Source organism: Coffea arabica, chromosome 11c (genome assembly GCF_036785885.1).
Source record: "Coffea arabica cultivar ET-39 chromosome 11c, Coffea Arabica ET-39 HiFi, whole genome shotgun sequence".
Classification (NCBI taxonomy): domain Eukaryota; kingdom Viridiplantae; phylum Streptophyta; class Magnoliopsida; order Gentianales; family Rubiaceae; genus Coffea; species Coffea arabica.
In genome coordinates, this window is record NC_092330.1 from 25207621 (window position 1) to 25227718 (window position 20098).

Genomic DNA, 20098 nt, shown 5'->3' on the forward strand with positions numbered 1-20098 from the left:
GTGTCTAGGACACCTGGAGGGGGGATGAATCTAGAAGGAGGGGGGCTAGGTTTTTGAGCTAACAGAGAGAGAGCCGCAAACGAGGCTGAACGGCAAAAGAAAAAAAAAACAAGAGGAGAAGAGAGGATAGGAACGGCTGAAAGCTAGAAAGAGAGGAGGAAGCCAAGAGAGGCGAAAGACATCCGAGGGAAGTTGGAAAAATCTAGGGGAGCAACGGCAAAAAGGAAAACAGCGCAGGGGGGATAACAACGGAGAGTCTTGGGAGATAGAGGGGGAGCTAAGTGAGTGAGAGAGAGCTACGGCTGAGTGGAGAGCTTTGGGGGAAAAAGGAGAGAAACGAGTAGTAAAAAGAAAGGTTTCAGAAAGGGAAAGGATGGCCACGGCTGGAGGTTGCAGAAAGAGCGCGACCGGGCCTTCATTCACCTTTGTCTGATCTTCCTTCGAACCTCTGTAAGGATCATTTGAGCTTTTCTGGGTCATCCACACGTTCCATTCCTTGTTAAGGTATCATATTCACCTCTTATAGTTGAAAGTTGCCTCCTTTAATCGTTCGCTTGCGTTCTTTTGCTGTTTACTGGTGCTGCTCCGGTTTCAATATGATTGAGGGTTCTTATTTGGGTCATGAAAAATCTGAAGTTTGGATAATGAATCGGTATTTTGCATGTTTGTATTTTGGTCGAAAAGGAATCGCAGAAAAGTTTCCAACTTGGATTGATTTTCATCCAGATTTTTTTCGGCAGAAACAGCTCTATAGTGGGGTTTGTTTTAGATCGATTTTGTGTCACCAATGTTTGTTTAAGTTTACAGTTTCTGTTCGTATGATGAACAAGCAGAATCCAAACCAGGCATGAAACTTTGAACAAATCTGTTTTGATGTTTTCCTTATTTGTTATTTATCCGTTTTTGGTTGTTTCTGTAATGTTTGATGCTGGATAGGATTAAATGAAGTAAAATGGTAACTTCTTTATGAACCTGGTTTGCTGTTGGTCTTATACGTGGGTCATGTTAACAGTGGTTGAAATGTTTTCTCGGATGTTTTAGTTCAGCATGTCAAGTGAATGTTGATGCTTTCTCTGCTGCCTTTCTTTTGTTGCCTCTTTGCTAAAATTGATGTTTGGGATATGTTGTGTGGATTTGGCAGCTAAATTTGAGTTATTGTGCAATCTTTCATTTTGCGTGAGTCAGAGCTGCATTTTTACAGCAGAGTTTACTGTAGAAGACCTCCTTAGCTGCCGAATCTTGTTTAGAAAGCTTGGTTTGAATTGCATAATGTTGCCTTGAAAATCTTTGTACAGATATCTAGTATTTTGGTTGCTTCATGGTCTAAGTGTTAGCATGTTTTATTGGATGTTCTGGTTCGATGGTTTGATGGGCTGAGGTGTTAGCATGCTGGTTTGATGTTTTTTCTTCTTCCTTTCTTGCTTGGAATACTCTCTGTTAGATCACCTAGTGATGGATAATCATGCTTGGGGTCGACAATATGGATTCATGTGGGTGGATGGGCCAACAATGAGTTTTGTTTTTTTCCCCTTTCTTTTGCTGGTTTGAAATGCGCATGGCTCAAAGCTGCCAAAGCTTGCGGCAACAATTTGCAGATTTCAGCTTTCATTTGCAGTTCAAAGTAAAGAAAGGAATGGTTCTTCTACGTAGTTACATGCATTGGAAACAAAGGGAGAATTACAGTCCAACCCCTTGGCTTCTAATTAATGTTTCCATGGCCCAAAAATCTGGAAATTTGAACTAATTTTGCCCTCTTAAGCTTAATCCTCTGTTTGCATATTTTATGTGATTTCTGGATAGATTAATGCTGTGATTTAATGCATAATCAAAGCTTAGTTTTTTTTTTTTTTTTTGTTGATTTTATCATGTTGGGTACCTGTGAAAAGGTAATTTGGGTTGAGAGGTTATTTTGTTTGGGCTTAAGGAAGTGATTTAGTTTATTATGTTGATGTTTTGACTTGGGCTCAGGAAGATGGAGCCCAACATATCTGATTGGGTTTGTAAGTATGGATTTAATTTGTTTTGTTTGGGTTTCTGGTTTGGGTTTGAGAGGTGAAGCCCATCTGTTCTAATTGCACTTTGTCTGGGCTTAAAGATAGGCTGGCCTGCTTACCTCTTAGGGTTATCGGTTGGGCCAGGAAGGATTTTGGCCCAAGAAGTGAATAAAATGACCCAATAGCCTGGTCCATGAAGAAACTAGAAAACGATTTTTGCAAATCAGTCCCTGAATTTCTCCTTAACTATACTGTGGCCTTGGATGTCTTCAATTTCTTTCAATTCGGTCCTTACTTTAATTGCAAATTAGGTCCTTGAACTTTATTTTTCTTTAATTTTGACCCCAAGACTTTATTAATTTTTGCAATCAAGTCCTTTCTTCTTTGACTTCTTAAATGTGGGTTGTTGACATGATTTAATTGATTCAAATTCATGTTTATTTTTTATCCTTTGTGATTATTTGCCAAATAAATTGGTACCTTGACCATTTCTTTTATTTTGGAGGATAAATAAGTTGATTTCACTCCATTAGAGCTTCATTTCAAGGGCGGTATAATCTCTTTTACCTTTTTTGTTTCTCTCCTATGTGGACTAATGTGCTAATTGAAATTTGCATGTCTACTTGCTTTCCTAGCCTCTCCTTATTTCCTTTCATTTATTTCATTTACTTAAGTTATTCTTTTAATGAGGTATGTGTACACCTCTTGGCTTGTAATAGATAGGGCTTTGGCGAGCAATTTGGTCCATTCTCCCTCTTCCCCCTTTTGTTTTAGTTAGTGAATGTAATAGGTTTATTAGCTTGGTTGCATGCCTATGTGTTACGTGTTACTTGCTTTGTTAGGTTCTTGCATCTAGTCGAGCATGCTAAATGTTACGTGCTACGTGTTCATGAGTATTTAGTATGTCTACTTGCTTTCCATAGTGTGGATGAATGGAATGGATGAATGTACGTCACCACACTAGTCCAACGCTAGTTGTGGCTTCTTTTATCGTTTCCACTAGTCCAACGCTAGTCGGAATTCATAGAATGGACTAGTCCAACGCTAGACCCTTAGGGATTTTCCCTCGATAGTACATCATTTGCTTGTTCACCACATATCACGCATTTTCCTTAGTTTTATCATTTGGCATGATCCTCAAACCCCTTTTCCTCTCATTTTAGGTTTTGCATCCCATACTAGCTATAGGGTTCATTTTGCTTGAGTGTCCCCTTCCGATAAGGGAAACGAGCGAGTGTGGCTACTCGATAGCCTTAGCACGCTAGCTTTGCCTTCTAATCAAAGGGAAAATCGAAGTCGAAAAGTTAGGAGTCATTCCCATACCCGACCTGATGCATTCCTTTAGGTTCATTCATTCTCAATTTTTCACTTACTCACTTTTTCAGTTCACATTTTCTCATTACTTTTTCCTTTCCTTATTGTTCAATTTTGATTTCTACTTCACAAAATTGCACTTAATTACGATCTATATACACTTATCACTATATTTCATACACTTGCACACAAAAAACACTTGAATTTTATACAATTTCACACATGCACCTTTTTATACATTCGCACACTTGCACTTACATTTCTTGCATCTTTCATACACTTTCACACTTGCACACTTGCATTTGAATTATCATTTGCATTAATCGACCTCTATAAGGTTTTCTTTCATTGGCCGCCACAATTCATGTGGTTGGGACCAAAAACCTTACAAGAGACATCTTAGAATCTAGGGTTTTGCATTTCATGTAGCACATCCAAATGTAATAAATTCTTTGGTTAAAACAAGAAAATCTTTGATTAAATCACGCAACTAGCCTTGGCTAGGTCAAAGGGGTGCCTTGGATTTTATCCTTGCCTTCCCCTTTGTCAAATGTGACTCCCGAACCTTTTTCTTTGGTTTAAATAGACTAGGAGTCGTTTAAAAAGGGTTTCTCACTACCTTTTCCTATTTTTCTTTAAAAATACATTTTTTTAGGTGACTTGGTACACCTTAACTCATTACCAAGTGGCGACTCCGTATTTAGTTTTAAAAACCCTTTTTAAACCATAATTTTTGGGTCAAATCGTCGCACTCTCAAAACCCCCATTTAGACCCATTTTCCTTTTAAATCACAATTCATTTTTCAAATCACAAATTGAATCAAAAAAAACACATTTTCAAACCATTTTATTTATTTATCAAAAAATGGGGCGCGACAGTTGGCGACTCCACTGGGGACATTCGAGAGTCCGAGCAAATTTGATTTAATCAACCATTTTCTTCTTTTAGCCTTTTTATATATATTACATTTGGGTGTTTAGGATTGCATTTTTCCTTTTATTAGGATTTTTGCATTTCACGCGTGTCCAACTAATCCCTCGACTCATGAATGTATGTTTGAATGAATGTTTACTTGTTATCTCGCGCTTGCATTGCATTTTGGGAGGTATGGGTCACCCTAGAGCCTCGCATTGGTTCTTGACCCTTCCCCTCCAAACAAGCACTAGCATACGAGCATACGCTTTACTTCTTTTATCCCTTTTATTTTTCTTTAGTGGCTTGTCACGCCACTCCACCCTATTAGGATTAGGTGACTCACTTGGCCATGTGATCACGACACGATGTGTGTGTAGCATGTTCCAATGAGTCACTCAATCTTCCGCTTAAAGCTATTGGTTGATAGCCTTTAGCTTTTGGTCGAAGGTTGAGGATTTTGATAGATTCACTCAAACACGTAGCCGTGACACGATGTGTGCGTAGCGGTGTTTGGGGAATCGCTCGAGCCACCGACGAAGAACCTTGGGATTGATGACCCTTGGTTTCTAAGTCTGAAGGCTCGGGGGCCTATGACCTTATCGAGTCTAGTTGCATTAGCGAACCCCAGCCTCATGCATCCATATTAGAATTGCCTTAGGGTAGAGAGTCGGCCTTATCCTGGGCTAGGGACACTATTCACGAGGGGAGGGGTCCAACCCCTTTCTCCCTTTTCTTGCTTTATTTCTTTGAATTGATTTCGTTGCTACAATGTGTTATGTGTATTTATCTGGCTGAACTAACTTTTCTTGGTTTTATGTCCCCATTGCATTCACAAACCCTATCAAATAAGAGGTCTGGCATGACCTTCTTTTAGAACCTACCCTCGTAGATAGGTTATTGCACGTTTAAAGATTTTGGTATATTGCATTCATAGATTTTGGTAATTGCATAGCATTTTAGGCCTACCCTGGCAAATAAAGGGTTCCTTAGGTCACGTTTCCATTTCAAATTGCATGTTTTATCGCTTTAATAAACTGGCATCATGCATAAACCCTAGAAGGGAATGCCATTTAGGGGATCCCGTGTTAGGGGATAAGCCACCTTGTGTCTCGGATACTTAATCCAACGAGACTTGCACGTTTACATTTTGTACCATCCAAAGGGGTAGTGCACAAGGTAAGGTAGGATCCAATCATTTTCACAGAGTGATTTTTGGAATATGAACGTCTAATAATCACTTTTTGGCCATTTTATCAAAAATTGGTAAAAATCCCTTGCGTGAAGGACATTAATTTGAAGAAATTCACAAATGATTCCTCTTGTTGAGACGATGAATAAAATTGAGGCCAAATCGTGATTTTAGAAGGCTCATAGACTAATTTTTTTGAAACCATTAATGGCCGGCCGATTCAATCGATCCATTTTGTCAATTCCTAATCAATTTTGAATAAATCAATTCATTTGACCAATTTACCCTTTTAGGGTGATTTAGTCGATTTTTGCATAAATCATCAATCTCCATTTTATTCATTGGATCAATTTACTCATTTCTTAGGTCAATTCAATCAATTTTGAATAAGTCATCCGATTTCATTTGACTAGTTTACCCTTTTTAGGGTGATCTAGTCAATTTTGAATCAATCATTCGATCCATTGGACCGATTTGCCTAGTTTTAGGGCGAGTTGGTCAAATCATCATTTCACTCAATCTGTTTGATCAATTGATTTCATTCAATTCATTTGATTAGTTTAATTCATTCTTAGGATTATCCATTCAATTTTGAATAAATGCATTTGACCATTTTACCCTTTTTGAAGGCGATTCGGTCGATTTTTGAATAAATCATCCATTTTATCCAATCCATTTTGTCAATTCATTCGTCATTTGACCAATCCATTCATTTTGACCAATTTACCCTTTTTAGGGTCATCTGGTCGATTTTGAATAAATTATCAATTCATTTGACCAATTTACCCTTTTTAGGGTCGTTTGACCAATTTACCCTTTTTAGGGTCATTCGGTCAATTTTTGAAAAATCAACCATTCATTTGACCAATTTACCCTTTTTAGGGTCATTCGGTCAATTTTTGAAAAATCAACCATTCATTTGACCAATTTACCCTTTTTAGGGCGATCCGGTCAATTTTGAATAAATTCTCGATTTCATTTGACCAAATCCCTTTTTTAGAATGATTCGGTCAATTTTGAGTAAGCTTTTAAATTTCACTCAATTCATTTGACCCGATTCCCTTTTTAGGGTAATGCGGTCGATTTTAAATAAAATTGTCAATTTCGTTCAACCCATTTGACCAAGTAGGGTTTCAATGACGAATTTCAATTTGGAAACCTAGTCGGTTTTGAGAAAACCATTCATTGCATCCAGACATTTGATCAGTTGGAATTTTGACCTGTGCTTCACTGAGAAAATTTTATCAAGGAATTCCAATCTCTTCGATAGGAAGTTCGTCAAGGTCAAACCCGTGCGTTTTTGCAAATATCGATCAAAGGTGATCAATCCCTTCGGACGAGGTCCTCTTTTCGACAAAGTGTCTTTCGTCTCTCCAATTGACCAAATTCTTCAAAATTATTTTTCACTCAATGAATTGATCAGATCCATCAGGTATTGTATAGTGCCTACTCTAGCGGATTGCATTTTCATGCTAGGCCTACCCTTGGCACAAAAAGGGTTCCCCCATAGGACATGCATACCGATTTTGCAGTTTTGCCTACTAACTCTGGGTATTTTTCTTTTGTTTTCCCCCTCCCCTGCATTCATAAAAATGTTTCAATAAGACGAAAATATTCTTCTATATCTGATGCTAATTTTAATCTCATAAAGTTTGAAGATTACAAGTATTATTTGATTTTTGGACAGATCCTACAATAAAAACATAAATGATCCATTTGGAAGCTCTACGCTAAAGCCTCTGAGAGAAGTTGTAATTATTTTCCAAAGGGAAATTCTGTTTTTTTGATTTGTTTATAAAATTTTGTTCCAAAAGAAAAGGAGACAATAAATTCTCTCCTCATTTGTATCATAATTGAACGAGAAATTTTGTTTCAAATTGTTTTTCAGCAATAAAATTTTTGGACAATTATTGTTTTGTGTATATTTATGTACATTTCATTCTTTATTCTTACTCATTGGAGATTTCATGATGAATTTTGGGAAATAAGACCAAATTGAGATATTTTTAATCTCTAGCCTGAAAATTCACAAGTGAATGCTTCCTAAGATCCTTACACTCGATTGGTGATCCGAGTTATACAATAAGAGTGCTCAGGGAAAAAGTAAGAGGTCACTCGAAAGGCCCAATGAGATACCTTTTCTCCTTCATTTAACCCCAAAATAAAATCAGTCACATTGATTGATAAATTGCAAATTGGGGCAATCCTTACTTGAAAAATGTCCATTGTGTCTAATTAGATTCAATCTACATCTCAGTGAAAGCAAAATGGTGCACTATCCTTATCTATTTTGGGAATTTGGGATGATATTTCAAGCGTTGGTTTCTCTATCCATATAGCTTTTATCATTTGATCTCCCATTTGAGCCTTTGAAAGAATAATTTCGTTTCAAATAAGAGCCTTAATGATCACTACCCTACACGGGAAAATTTTTCAAATATCAAAAAAGGGAATGAATTTTCAATGAGCAATTCGTTACTTTGGTTGTCATGAAGTGTGAGAATGATACTTTGGCCATCGTTTCTACAATCTAAACACAATTTACCCATTGTATCCTCATTTGAGCTAAAATCGGTGGTTCTTTTCAAAGCACTAATGATCGCCCCCCACATTGGGGAAGGAGATTGGAGAATTTTCCAAAAAGGAGAAAAAGCAAAAATGCTAAAATTAAAAAAGGAAAAGAGGGAATCATAAATCGGAGGAATTTGATTCTACGTGAGCTTCAATTTTGAAAAAAAAAGAAAAAGAAGAGTTTTGCCCGGCGGATCATGAACGTCTTCCTCAGTCAATTAATTCAGATACATGCAAAAAATTTCGCATTAACGAAAGTTTCCTTTCAGAGTTAATGTAAGGAACGGATTAAAAGTCAGGCTCTCTTCTTTTCCAATCGAACATTCTATCTCTAGTTGTCCCTTTTGAGCTTTCAGAATAAATTATTTCGTTTGGCGACCCCTGAGAATCGCAAACCCCACACTGGGGTAACTTTGAGATTGAAAAAGAAATAAAAGTCCCAAAGGGCGAAAAATGCTAAAGCAACAAAAGCAAAAGAAGAGAAAAGAAAAGAGAACCTCAGTTCAAAAATAAACTGGGGCAAATTTTGTGAAAAATGGCAGAATGCCGAAAAATCAAAAGAAGAAAGAAAACGGAAGAGGAAAAGCCTCAATTGAGCACAAGCTCTGGCAAATTCTGATTTAATCCTAAAAATGAGGTTGGAGCAACAATGCGATCTCAGATTTTTCAAACCGTTCTTGAAATTTGCCTTCAAGCCTTAACTTTTTTAAACACCCCACCAGACCCCATTACAAAAGCCGAAAGTCCTGACTTCTGTTCTTTGCAATGGCCTTGTCGAGAAAATTTCTAATGCTGAAAATTTTAGCTGTATTTCTGAATTACTCGGGTATGAGGAAACCCATCAGCTCGAGGAAAAAAAAAATCGACTCTGAAATCCCTGGTGAATGATGAGAAAAATGCAAGCAAAGTTTGAGATCTTTTGAGTTCAAAATAGGGGCAATTTTGGAAAAATGCGATCTTCGGTGCAATGTCCTTGAAAGTCTTATTCTTTAACTATCGTTTTCAAGCCACATTACCAGCTAACAAAGTCCATCGTTGACTTATTCCTTCATGACAATCCAAAGGGAGGATCATGCTCATAAGAAATTCATCAAATCATTTGTGATCATAAGGGTATAACCCGTTTCCACATGTTTAGCTATCACTTCTGCCCATACGTTGCATGCCTAGAAAACTTGTATGTTGACTAAGTTTTCTTGAAAATAAGGGTGACAAACTCTTTGCTTTCACTAAGATGTGGCATTGAAGGAATTACAAATTTGGGCACAAGAACCAAACAAATCTCGTCTTCTCATTTCCCCTAACCACCTCAAAAATCAGATCACTTGATTGGTCCTGACAGATGAACCAACAAGAAATGTGACCCATTACCTAAAGCATTGATGCTAAAGTGGGGAAGAAATCTTTCGTAATTTGGCATTATTTTGAGAAATTCATCATGGAATGTGTTATATCAGTTTAAGCAAGACATTCAATTTTCTTCATGTTAGGAAAAGCAATTGCTTACCCTATGCAAATAAATGGAGAAGCATCCAAACCAATTTTTGCAATCAAATGGGCCCACACTGGGGCAAAATTTTTATTTGCAAAGTTTCGCAAAACAAGCTCACACAGGGGCAAATATTTTTGTTAGTCCAATTGAGGATTTCGTCCAAGAATCAAATAATGCATCTTTCAAATCAATCACGCTGTTCTTTTCATGTAAATGTGAATGCATGTCATATTTTGGTAAGCCCCCTGTGCAGGTATTCATTGTTGAAATCGACGAAAGAGCATCTGGTGATGTGGAAGGCCGATGCCGAAAAAGAAGGGAAAAAGGCCCTACACTGGGGCAAATTATTTTTGAAAAAGATTCTTACAAAAAATCAGAAAAATTCAAAAATTTCAAAAATCAAAAATCAAGTTTAAATTCTTGTTTCTTGGAAAATCAAATTCAATTTCTTGACCGCTTTTATTTTCATTGGGCATGGGTTTTATCCCTCCAATTCTCTCGGCAGGCTCGGGTTTTATCCCACTGACCGCTTTTATTTTCATTGGGCATGGGTTTTATCCCTCCAATTCTCTCGGCAGGCTCGGGTTTTATCCCACTGACCGCTTTTATTTTCATTGGGCATGGGTTTTATCCCTCCAATTCTCTCGGCAGGCTCGGGTTTTATCCCACTGACCGCTTTTATTTTCATTGGGCATGGGTTTTATCCCTCCGACCTCGGCAGGCTCGGGTTTTATCCCACTGACCGCTTTTATTTGCGTAGGGCACGGGTTTTATCCCTCCGACCTCTTAGGGCACGGGTTTTATCCCTCCGACCTCTTTGGGCATGGGTTTTATCCCTCCGACCTCGGTAGGCCTGGGTTCTATCCCGCTGACCGCTTTTATTTTCGTTAGGGCACGGGTTTTATCCCTCCGACCTCTTTGGGCATGGGTTTTATCCCTCCGACCTCGGTAGGCCTGGGTTCTATCCCGCTGACCGCTTTTATTTTCGTTAGGGCACGGGTTTTATCCCTCCGACCTCTTTGGGCATGGGTTTTATCCCTCCGACCTCGGTAGGCCTGGGTTCTATCCCGCTGACCGCTTTTATTTTCGTTAGGGCACGGGTTTTATCCCTCCGACCTCTTAGGGCATGGGTTTTATCCCTCCGACCTCGGTAGGCCTGGGTTCTATCCCGCTGACCGCTTTTATTTTCGTTAGGGCACGGGTTTTATCCCTCCGACCTCTTAGGGCACGGGTTTTTATCCCTCCGACCTCGGCAGGCCTGGGTTCTATCCCGCTGACCGCTTTTATTTGCGTAGGGCACGGGTTTTATCCCTCCGACCTCTTAGGGCACGGGTTTTTATCCCTCCGACCTCGGTAGGCCTGGGTTCTATCCCGCTGACCGCTTTTATTTGCGTTGGGCACGGGTTTTATGCCTCCGACCTCTTAGGGCACGGGTTTTTATCCCTCCGACCTCGGTAGGCCTGGGTTCTATCCCGCTGACCGCTTTTATTTGCGTAGGGCACGGGTTTTATCCCTCCGACCTCTTAGGGCACGGGTTTTTATCCCTCCGACCTCGGTAGGCCTGGGTTCTATCCCGCTGACCGCTTTTATTTGCGTTGGGCACGGGTTTTATCCCTCCGACCTCTTAGGGCACGGGTTTTTATCCCTCCGACCTCGGTAGGCCTGGGTTCTATCCCGCTGACCGCTTTTATTTTCGTTGGGCACGGGTTTTATCCCTCCGACCTCGGCAGGCTCGGGTTTTATCCCACTGACCGCTTTTATTTTCGTTGGGCACGGGTTTTATCCCTCCGACCTCGGCAGGCTCGGGTTTTATCCCACTGACCGCTTTTATTTTCGTTGGGCACGGGTTTTATCCCTCCGACCTCGGCAGGCTCGGGTTTTATCCCACTGACCGCTTTTATTTTCGTTTGGGCACGGGTGTTATCCCTCCGACCTCGGCAGGCTCGGGTTTTATCCCACTGATCGCTACCCTCTGACCTCGGCAGGCTCGGGTTTTATCCCACTGACCGCTTTTATTTTCGTTAGGGCACGGGTTTTATCCCTCCGACCTCGGCAGGCTCGGGTTCTATCCCGCTGACCGCTTTTATTTGCGTTGGGCATGGGTTTTATCCCTCCGACCTCGGCAGGCCTGGGTTCTATCCCGCTGACCGCTTTTATTTTTGCGTTGGGCATGGGTTTTATCCCTCCAAACTCGGCAGGATCGGGTTTAATCCCACTGACCAATTCATCACAAAATCATGTTGGGCCTGGATGTTGTGCCGCCAACCTTCCAAAACTCACGTTGGGCCTGGATTTTATGCCGCCAACCTTCCAAAAATCAAGTTGGGCCTGGATTTCGTGCCGCCAGCCTCACAAAAATCACGTTGGGCCTGGACTTTGTGCCGCCAACATCCCATTGGGTCTGAAATTTGCGCCGCCAATGCAATCAAGGCAGGTTCGGGTATAATCCCGCTGATCAATTCATCATACTGGGGGCAAATTATTTTTGAAAAAGATTCTCTCGAAAAATCAAGCAAAAATCAAAAAAAGAAGCAAAAAATCAAAAAAAGAAGGAAAAAATCAAAAAAAAAAAGACAAAAAAAAAGGAAAAAAGATCAAAGGAAAAAAAAGAAAAAATCAGTCAAAAATCAAACTCAAAATCAAATCAAGTTTCATCACGGCAGGCTTGGGTTTAATCCCACTGTCCGATTGTCAAAGCATGTTATTTTCATAGCCACTGGAACGTGGGTCAGTCCCGCCAGTGAACATTTCAGTTTCACAGCCACTGGAACGTGGCTCAGTCCCATTAACACTTCATTTCGCTTCTTTCATTTGCATCACCAATAAACATGGGTCAACCCCACCAATACTCCATCTCACTTCAATTCGTTCCATTTAAAATTCTGTCCGGGTCTATCCCATGGGTCTATCCCAATTTTAAATTTCTGTTCGGGTCAGTCCCGTTTTAAATTCTGTTCGGGTCAATCCCGTTTAAATTCTGTTCGGGTCAGTCCCGTTTAAATTCTTGTTCGGGTCAGTCCCGTTTTAATTTCAGTTCGGGTCAGTCCCGTTTAAATTCCTGTTCGGGTCAGTCCCGTTTTAAATTTCAGTTCGGGTCAGTCCCGTTTAAATTCCTGTCCGGGTCAATCCCGTTTTACATTTCTTGTCTGGGTCTATCCCATTTTGAAATTTTGTTAAAGAGGTCAGTCCTCATTTCAGAAGCGTCCATTGCAGCCGAATAACACAGGTAAGTATTTGGTGTCTACTTCTTTGTCTCAAGTTTTTCCAAAACTCAGACAAAGAGGGGCAAACTGTAGACACCAAATTTTTGGTGTTTTATTATTTATTTATTTACTATTCGTTTTTTATTTGTTCTATTTTTATTTGTCACAATTAGTTTTATTTACTTTTAGTTTTAGTTATTTTAGCCATTTTAGCGTAGAATTTCTCAAAGGAAAAAGAAAAAGCATTCAAAAAAAAAAATATATATATATATATGTTTTAATTTAAATTCAATGTTTTCTTGAAAAAAATGAAAAAATGAGGAAAATGAAAAATGGAAAATTGCAATTTTTGTTGTTTATCATTTTAGTTTAGTTTTTTAGCCAATGTTAATTAGTTTGTTGTTTTTTCTTCTTAATTTTATTATTATTATTATCATTTTTGTTAGATTATTTAAAAAAAAAAAAAAAAAAAAAAGCCAAAAGCTGCGTTTTTGCCGCAGCTTGCAAATGGAAGTTGCGGGAGGTCCTGGGGGGGAATTTTCGGCTGAAGAGGCCAGGTGTCTAGGACACCTGGAGGGGGGATGAATCTAGAAGGAGGGGGGCTAGGTTTTTGAGCTAACAGAGAGAGAGCCGCAAACGAGGCTGAACGGCAAAAGAAAAAAAAAACAAGAGGAGAAGAGAGGATAGGAACGGCTGAAAGCTAGAAAGAGAGGAGGAAGCCAAGAGAGGCGAAAGACATCCGAGGGAAGTTGGAAAAATCTAGGGGAGCAACGGCAAAAAGGAAAACAGCGCAGGGGGGATAACAACGGAGAGTCTTGGGAGATAGAGGGGGAGCTAAGTGAGTGAGAGAGAGCTACGGCTGAGTGGAGAGCTTTGGGGGAAAAAGGAGAGAAACGAGTAGTAAAAAGAAAGGTTTCAGAAAGGGAAAGGATGGCCACGGCTGGAGGTTGCAGAAAGAGCGCGACCGGGCCTTCATTCACCTTTGTCTGATCTTCCTTCGAACCTCTGTAAGGATCATTTGAGCTTTTCTGGGTCATCCACACGTTCCATTCCTTGTTAAGGTATCATATTCACCTCTTATAGTTGAAAGTTGCCTCCTTTAATCGTTCGCTTGCGTTCTTTTGCTGTTTACTGGTGCTGCTCCGGTTTCAATATGATTGAGGGTTCTTATTTGGGTCATGAAAAATCTGAAGTTTGGATAATGAATCGGTATTTTGCATGTTTGTATTTTGGTCGAAAAGGAATCGCAGAAAAGTTTCCAACTTGGATTGATTTTCATCCAGATTTTTTTCGGCAGAAACAGCTCTATAGTGGGGTTTGTTTTAGATCGATTTTGTGTCACCAATGTTTGTTTAAGTTTACAGTTTCTGTTCGTATGATGAACAAGCAGAATCCAAACCAGGCATGAAACTTTGAACAAATCTGTTTTGATGTTTTCCTTATTTGTTATTTATCCGTTTTTGGTTGTTTCTGTAATGTTTGATGCTGGATAGGATTAAATGAAGTAAAATGGTAACTTCTTTATGAACCTGGTTTGCTGTTGGTCTTATACGTGGGTCATGTTAACAGTGGTTGAAATGTTTTCTCGGATGTTTTAGTTCAGCATGTCAAGTGAATGTTGATGCTTTCTCTGCTGCCTTTCTTTTGTTGCCTCTTTGCTAAAATTGATGTTTGGGATATGTTGTGTGGATTTGGCAGCTAAATTTGAGTTATTGTGCAATCTTTCATTTTGCGTGAGTCAGAGCTGCATTTTTGCAGCAGAGTTTACTGTAGAAGACCTCCTTAGCTGCCGAATCTTGTTTAGAAAGCTTGGTTTGAATTGCATAATGTTGCCTTGAAAATCTTTGTACAGATATCTAGTATTTTGGTTGCTTCATGGTCTAAGTGTTAGCATGTTTTATTGGATGTTCTGGTTCGATGGTTTGATGGGCTGAGTTGTTAGCATGCTGGTTTGATGTTTTTTCTTCTTCCTTTCTTGCTTGGAATACTCTCTGTTAGATCACCTAGTGATGGATAATCATGCTTGGGGTCGACAATATGGATTCATGTGGGTGGATGGGCCAACAATGAGTTTTGTTTTTTTTCCCTTTCTTTTGCTGGTTTGAAATGCGCATGGCTCAAAGCTGCCAAAGCTTGCGGCAACAATTTGCAGATTTCAGCTTTCATTTGCAGTTCAAAGTAAAGAAAGGAATGGTTCTTCTACGTAGTTACATGCATTGGAAACAAAGGGAGAATTACAGTCCAACCCCTTGGCTTCTAATTAATGTTTCCATGGCCCAAAAATCTGGAAATTTGAACTAATTTTGCCCTCTTAAGCTTAATCCTCTGTTTGCATATTTTATGTGATTTCTGGATAGATTAATGCTGTGATTTAATGCATAATCAAAGCTTAGTTTTTTTTTTTTTTTTGTTGATTTTATCATGTTGGGTACCTGTGAAAAGGTAATTTGGGTTGAGAGGTTATTTTGTTTGGGCTTAAGGAAGTGATTTAGTTTATTATGTTGATGTTTTGACTTGGGCTCAGGAAGATGGAGCCCAACATATCTGATTGGGTTTGTAAGTATGGATTTAATTTGTTTTGTTTGGGTTTCTGGTTTGGGTTTGAGAGGTGAAGCCCATCTGTTCTAATTGCACTTTGTCTGGGCTTAAAGATAGGCTGGCCTGCTTACCTCTTAGGGTTATCGGTTGGGCCAGGAAGGATTTTGGCCCAAGAAGTGAATAAAATGACCCAATAGCCTGGTCCATGAAGAAACTAGAAAACGATTTTTGCAAATCAGTCCCTGAATTTCTCCTTAACTATACTGTGGCCTTGGATGTCTTCAATTTCTTTCAATTCGGTCCTTACTTTAATTGCAAATTAGGTCCTTGAACTTTATTTTTCTTTAATTTTGACCCCAAGACTTTATTAATTTTTGCAATCAAGTCCTTTCTTCTTTGACTTCTTAAATGTGGGTTGTTGACATGATTTAATTGATTCAAATTCATGTTTATTTTTTATCCTTTGTGATTATTTGCCAAATAAATTGGTACCTTGACCATTTCTTTTATTTTGGAGGATAAATAAGTTGATTTCACTCCATTAGAGCTTCATTTCAAGGGCGGTATAATCTCTTTTACCTTTTTTGTTTCTCTCCTATGTGGACTAATGTGCTAATTGAAATTTGCATGTCTACTTGCTTTCCTAGCCTCTCCTTATTTCCTTTCATTTATTTCATTTACTTAAGTTATTCTTTTAATGAGGTATGTGTACACCTCTTGGCTTGTAATAGATAGGGCTTTGGCGAGCAATTTGGTCCATTCTCCCTCTTCCCCCTTTTGTTTTAGTTAGTGAATGTAATAGGTTTATTAGCTTGGTTGCATGCCTATGTGTTACGTGTTACTTGCTTTGTTAGGTTCTTGCATCTAGTCGAGCATGCTAAATGTTACGTGCTACGTGTTCATGAGTATTTAGTATGTCTACTTGCTTTCCATAGTGTGGATGAATGGAATGGATGAATGTACGTCACCACACTAGTCCAACGCTAGTTGTGGCTTCTTTTATCGTTTCCACTAGTCCAACGCTAGTCGGAATTCATAGAATGGACTAGTCCAACGCTAGACCCTTAGGGATTTTCCCTCGATAGTACATCATTTGCTTGTTCACCACATATCACGCATTTTCCTTAGTTTTATCATTTGGCATGATCCTCAAACCCCTTTTCCTCTCATTTTAGGTTTTGCATCCCATACTAGCTATAGGGTTCATTTTGCTTGAGTGTCCCCTTCCGATAAGGGAAACGAGCGAGTGTGGCTACTCGATAGCCTTAGCACGCTAGCTTTGCCTTCTAATCAAAGGGAAAATCGAAGTCGAAAAGTTAGGAGTCATTCCCATACCCGACCTGATGCATTCCTTTAGGTTCATTCATTCTCAATTTTTCACTTACTCACTTTTTCAGTTCACATTTTCTCATTACTTTTTCCTTTCCTTATTGTTCAATTTTGATTTCTACTTCACAAAATTGCACTTAATTACGATCTATATACACTTATCACTATATTTCATACACTTGCACACAAAAAACACTTGAATTTTATACAATTTCACACATGCACCTTTTTATACATTCGCACACTTGCACTTACATTTCTTGCATCTTTCATACACTTTCACACTTGCACACTTGCATTTGAATTATCATTTGCATTAATCGACCTCTATAAGGTTTTCTTTCATTGGCCGCCACAATTCATGTGGTTGGGACCAAAAACCTTACAAGAGACATCTTAGAATCTAGGGTTTTGCATTTCATGTAGCACATCCAAATGTAATAAATTCTTTGGTTAAAATAAGAAAATCTTTGATTAAATCACGCAACTAGCCTTGGCTAGGTCAAAGGGGTGCCTTGGATTTTATCCTTGCCTTCCCCTTTGTCAAATGTGACTCCCGAACCTTTTTCTTTGGTTTAAATAGACTAGGAGTCGTTTAAAAAGGGTTTCTCACTACCTTTTCCTATTTTTCTTTAAAAATACATTTTTTTAGGTGACTTGGTACACCTTAACTCATTACCAAGTGGCGACTCCGTATTTAGTTTTAAAAACCCTTTTTAAACCATAATTTTTGGGTCAAATCGTCGCACTCTCAAAACCCCCATTTAGACCCATTTTCCTTTTAAATCACAATTCATTTTTCAAATCACAAATTGAATAAAAAAAAACACATTTTCAAACCATTTTATTTATTTATCAAAAAATGGGGCGCGACACATGTCCACTGGAGTTCTTGTACGAACGATTTGGGAGAAGGGACTCTTATGATCAACACCATGACGACTTCTTCATTAGCAAAGAGGAGTGGGAAGGAAAGCGAGTCCAAGTCTTTGGACTAGCCTTGACTAGTCTACTTTTATTCCCGCAAAAGCATGGGAAGGTTACCTTTTCAACAATCAACATGATGCAAAGCGTGTTTCTAGGAATTAAGGAGAAGACCCCTACTTTGGTGCCTATCATCATTGCTGATATCTTCACTGCCGTTACTGAATGCCAAAAGAAGAGGGGGTTTTTCTATGCATCCAACCTGGTGCTCCAAATGTGGGCCATGGAACATCTGTCAAAAAGAGCGCTAAATCCATTGGGGTCCTGTCTTCCAACAGCAAATTGGGTCGAGTCGCACCGAGAGAGGGTTAGCAGATACTATCGAATAGCGTCTCCAAGCTTGTTTATTCAGGAATTCAATGCTCTGACTTCGGATAAGATACAGTGGGTTCTCGATTGGACGAAAATAAGGGATCCAGCTTTCAAGACTACACAATTTGACTTCATTCCATTAGCAAGTACCAGTGGGTTGATTGTGTACATTCCACAACGAGTTATGAGACAGTTCGGGTACCCGCAGAGAGTGCCGACCATACAAGAAATGGGAAGTATCGAGCTTAATACAGTCACTGAGTGCCGGACTATGGTGTTAGAAGGCTGGGGGAATCTGTGTAGTTTGGACAACCTGCATTTGGACCAAGTGAACAAAGTAGAGCCTAGGGTCATCTTAGAGTACAACGAATGGATCAAATCAATGATAGAACAAGGGAGAGAAAGGACACCGTTGATTGCCGTTAGTCTCGAGGAACAGAATGGGAAGCTAAGGAAAGAGCTGGAGGATCATCAGTTGCAGATCATGGTGGCCGATCAAGCATTGGAGGACGCCCGCTCACAATTGAGGAAAGAGTCAAAGAAGACAGAGAAATTGGAAAAGGCATTGAGTGCATTTGATAAAATTCAAGATGAAATTCGAAAACTTAGTATCGGGAGTTCTAGGGAATCCCAACATACCAAACTAGCTAGACATGAGGACTTTGTAAGAATGGTTGGTCAAACCATCAATGACATTGTAAAGAAGGATTGAGTTTATCCATATTTTAATGAGAAATTCCGCTTCTATATTCACTTACAGGTTTGAAAATGGGATTTTACCCCGAAGGTTGCATCATGCTAGGCCTACCCTTGGCACAAAAAGGGTCCCCCCGTAGGACATGCATCTGAGTTGCTTAAATAATTACTAACTCATGCCTTTTTCTTTTTCCCTTTTGAATAAATTGCAGAAATCTAATAACGATTGGTTTATCTAAAGAAGTCTTTTGCATTCTCAGGTAAAGTTTCAAAATAGCTTTTCGAAAAAGCCCCATTATTACGCGATCCCGAAGTAGAGCCCAAAGGAATCGTGTAGACATGAGTACTCAACCAGAATCGTCCGAAAAGTTCGTTGCAACTACCCAGCCGGAAGCCGCAAGTCCTGGGGTTCAGTTGACCGAGTTACTCACTAAATTTGGGGAAATGGCATCAGAAATGGCCGCTCAGAAGAAGTTGATTGACGAGCTCGTTAGTAGCGGAGTGCGACCTGAACCTGTACCCGCTACACAACCACAATCCGAACCATTTGTTATTCCTTCATTTCAAATCACGTTTGAGGGAACTTTCAATCCGCAATATGCTTATACTCAAAATCCTCCTTTTTATCCCCCTTATGGGCAAGGATTCCAGCCTCAGGGTGATCCAAACATGCATGTAACTCCACCGACTTTCTTTCAGACTACCGCAGAGCCCGTTGTGCCGGAGCACGTTTTTCAAAATAAGCCAGAAATGGGAGATTCGTCTACCCAGATTGATATGAAGTTACTTAAACGCTTGGATCGTTTTGATGAATTTATCCGGAAAAGCCAAGGTTTAAGCAAGCAAGGGGTGCTGGACTACGATGATTTGTGCCTATTTCCAAACGTACAACTGCCGGAGGGGTTCAAGACTCCGAAGTTCAACAAATATGATGGCACGGGCAACCCAAAGACGCACTTGCGCTTGTTTGCTAACAAGTTGGGCAAGCCAGTGGATGACGAGAATTTGCCGTTGCGACTATTTCCAGAAAGCTTAGAAGGGGATGCTCTCGATTGGTACTCCAACCTGAAGCCAGAGGAAGTGAAGACCTGGCTCGATCTGTCCAATGCCTTCATTCGACAATATGAGTACAATTGCGAGCTAGCGCCGACCCGGACTACTCTGGAAGGAACGAAAAGGAAGCCTTCTGAGGACCACAAGACCTATGCCAAGAGGTGGAGAAAAGTAGCTGCGAAGGTGGAACCACCGATGACTGAGGATGAAATTATTCGCACATTCATCAAAGCCCACGATCCGCCGTACTTCGAAGAGATTTTCCGTATGACCGGATGTTCGTTTGCTGCAATTGTAAATAAACTTGAGGAGTTCGATGACTTTGTGAGGGCTGGGAAGATTGTCAATGTTTCCGCCCTTAAATCTCAGTTGGATGCTTTACAAGGTCAAGGAAGCAATGTGAAAAAGCCACCGTTCAAAAAGAAGGAGGGGGATACAACATTTGTTTGGAACCAAAATCCTTCACCCAGACCTCGATACCAACACAGCCCAATCTACCAAACCCAT

General features: G+C 39.8%; 1 long non-coding RNA gene across 1 annotated transcript; it reads left to right on the forward strand.

Moving 5' to 3' along the window:
• On the forward strand, positions 1–7323 carry LOC140016967 (uncharacterized). Its single transcript, XR_011823250.1, has 2 exons — positions 1–504; positions 1442–7323. It is a non-coding gene; the product is annotated as an uncharacterized lncRNA (long non-coding RNA).
• The last annotated feature ends 12775 nt before the right edge of the window (positions 7324–20098 follow it).